Consider the following 3,454-nt stretch of genomic DNA (forward strand, 5'->3'; position numbering starts at 1 on the left):
GTGCCATCGGATTTATAAAGGCTTAGCTTTAAAAACTGACTATTCATGTGTCCCATTAATCTATAACAGGAAGGGGGCATGCATTTCATGGTTGTAGCAGAGCAACTGACAGGTTGAACTCCAGAATTCTGCTTCATTTTTTCCCTCATTTCATTCAGGGACCATCAGCATCCTTGATTTTATTCTGCCTGAGTCTTCCAATGCTGAATCTTTAAGTGGAACATGGTACAGCATAATAATTCCTACCTCTTGGGGAAATCTAAGATTCCATTTGAGAGATGCTAGAAGTGTAGAGTATTATTAGTAACAGGGATTCCTGTTGAATGAATATACATTTATTCTTCTAAGGCATAGGTTGAAAAATGAAATTGCTACGTAACTCAATGGGAATTTACCGGCTAACATTTCAAAACACTTTTAAGATCTTAGGGGGATTGAGAGAAGAAAAAATAAATGAAGGCAAAAAAGATTAATATCTTCATCAATTCTTGGTGCAAAGTGCCTGGAAAAGAATAACGGGAAACCATCTTCATTCTTTGGATAGGAATGTGTGGGTGAGAATTCCCACAGAAGTGAGTGCAGAAAACACCATGGATTTTCCCCCATTTCAGAAGAATGGCAAATGGAATTTGGTTATCTGTTTGTATCTTCCCAAACTCTATTGCCTTTCATTTTATGCTACATTCTGACAAGCTTGGGTATCTGGTATCTAAGTCTAAGCATTTTGAATATTAAAAATCAAAGATTTATAAGGGCATGCATACACATGGAACATACAGTAACTGTAAAGAAAGAAACAAAGCAATTATTAAAAAGCAGACACAAAACCCACAAGGTTTGTGAAGGGTTTTACACACATTATCCCATTTTATGGGATATGAGTAAAATATTTACTACAAATTTCTATTGTCCCTATCTTACATATGAAGGAACTAAGGTTTAGAGAAGCCTGGATGACTTGCCACACAGTTCGTAATCAAGATTTTACATCCAGATCTGCCTCCCTCCAAGGCAAGCACTCCTCCTTGCTGCCTCTCCCACTGATTTACAAACAGCTCCAGAGTGGCAAATAACCCTAGAGACTTCAATAGACATAGTAAGTGATATGGACAACATTGACCCCGAGTCATGAGGAAAAGATTTATTTATTTATTATGTTTAGTATCCCTTGTTTAACAGTAAAGTGCAGAAGATAGACCAACACTGGAGTTCAGAAGACTTGAGTTTAAATCCTGCCTCTGACACAAACCATGAGCAAGTCAGATAACCTCTCAGTTTCTAATACTCTGAGAGTATTAGATGTCTCACAATTTGCATTTGTAGAAGAAGTCTCAACATCAGGAGCTGTTGCTGATGAAATCAGAGGTCCAGATTTGGGGTAGATGGGGAGAAGGGAGAGAAGAGAATTTTCTATCCAAGGACCCAGAGGTATATGTTACATATTTTAGAAATATTTCATTCTCAAAGAGTTATAATTCTCGTTAAAGTTTTGAGGCATTGAGAGGTAAGCCATCAGCTGTCAAATCCATTTGCATTGCTCTGCCTAAATGGCCACTTCCCAAGAGTTCCAAATAGCTGAGAGTTTAACCATAGTTACACAGGCTGAGAAACTGGATTAGGAGAGAGGCATTGGTTTTCAAATATTGAGACTTGGTACTAGACAGTTCTCAGTCATCTTTCACTCCAGTAATCTCCTAGATAAAAATTTATTCCAACAAGTTAGCATAGCTATCCTTTGGTTCCTTGCATAGCTTGCTACAAGCACAGGGAAATATGTGTCACAGAGATGTTGTCCTCAAAGGAGAGGAAAGGAGTGAAAGGAAAGCCTTTTGCAGACAGCAGTGCTGGGGATATACTTTGGCTTTGAGAGGTGTCATGACTACCATCCTATCTCACATCCCCCTTAATGAAATATACTTGCTTTCTTTTTCATTTGTGCCCTAAGGTCACTTGGCAAATGAAAGATCGGTCATGATTGATAGGGGCCAATTATGTTATATCATGCCATGTTGTTAAATTAAAACTGTCACATTTGTCTAAGTTTAAAAGGCAAATAGCTCATCATCCACGGAAAACAGTTCTATTTTTTGACTTACTTACCTGTCATGCACCAGAGGGAGTTACAGATCAACAAGTAATCCTTGTATGTAAACGTAAGAGACCACTGCCTATAGTAAGGTACAGCTGAGATGTTCATTGAATGAAGGTCTGTCTTCACAGCTGCAGAGCTGTGTCAACCCTGCCATCTTATGGAAAAGATCAGAAATACCGGAAGTACTAATTAGAAGAATTGGCATTTGAACACTGACTCCAGAACCAGGTCCTACACCTTAACAATTTTATGAGAACAGAAAGCTTACATCCCAACTTGTTCTATTTCCCTATACAGAAGTTCTAGTCATCTCAGAGTTGCTCATTCTTGGTTTTAATCAATATGCATCAATGTATAACAATGAGCAACAAGTAAACATGAATTTAATAAGTACTTACTGTGTGCCAGGAACTGTGCTAAATTCTAGGGATTAAAAAAAGGTTAAAAACACAGTTCCTACCCTCAGGAAGCTAATATTCTAATTAAAAGAGACAACATGCAAATAATTATGTATATATAAGACATACAAATTAAATTGGAGGTAATCTCAGAGGGATGGCTCTAGCATTAAGGAAGACAGGGAAAGTCTTGCAGAAGGGTGATATTTTAAATGAGACTATGAAGGAAGCCAGTGAAGCATGGGGGTGGCAAGGAGGCAGAAGTACATTCCAGGCATGGGGTGCAGTCATTAAAAAGGCATAAAGTCAGGAAGATATGGTGGCACACACCTGTGATCTCTGATATGGAGGAGATGAGGCTAGCAGGTGCCTAGAGCTTGGGAGTTCTGAGTTGCAGTAGGATGAGCTGATCAAGTGTCTGTACTAAGCTCAACAATAAGATGGGGAAGTAGGGAAGGGAAAGGAAAGGGGAAGGGAAGAGAGGAGGAAGAGGGAAGGGATGGAGGAAGGAAGAGAAGAAAGGAAGGGAAAGAAAGAAAAGAAAAGAGGAAGAAAAAAGAGAAAGAAAGAAAGGAAGGAAGGAAGAAAGAAAGGAAGAAAGGAAGGAAGGAAGGAAGGAAGGAAGGAAGGAAGGAAGGAAGGAAGGAAGGAAGGAAGGAAGGAATGGAGTGAGGAAGAGAAGAAAGGAAGGGAAAGAAAGAAAAGAAAAGAGGAAGAAAAAAGAGAAAGAAAGAGAGAAAGGAAGGAAGGAAGAAAGAGAGAAAGAAAGAAAAAGAAAGAAAGAAAGAATGAAGGAGGAGAGAGAGAGAGGAAGGAAAGAAGGAAGAAGGAAGGAAGGAAGGAAGGAAGGAAGGAAGGAAGGAAGGAAGGAAGGAAGGAAGGGGGAGAGAGAGAGAGGAAGGAAGGAAAGAAGGAAGGAAGGGAGGGAGGAAGGAAGGAAGGAAGGAGGAAAGAAAAAGAAAGA

This window comes from Trichosurus vulpecula, chromosome 1 (assembly GCF_011100635.1).
Source record: "Trichosurus vulpecula isolate mTriVul1 chromosome 1, mTriVul1.pri, whole genome shotgun sequence".
In the NCBI taxonomy this organism is placed as follows: domain Eukaryota; kingdom Metazoa; phylum Chordata; class Mammalia; order Diprotodontia; family Phalangeridae; genus Trichosurus; species Trichosurus vulpecula.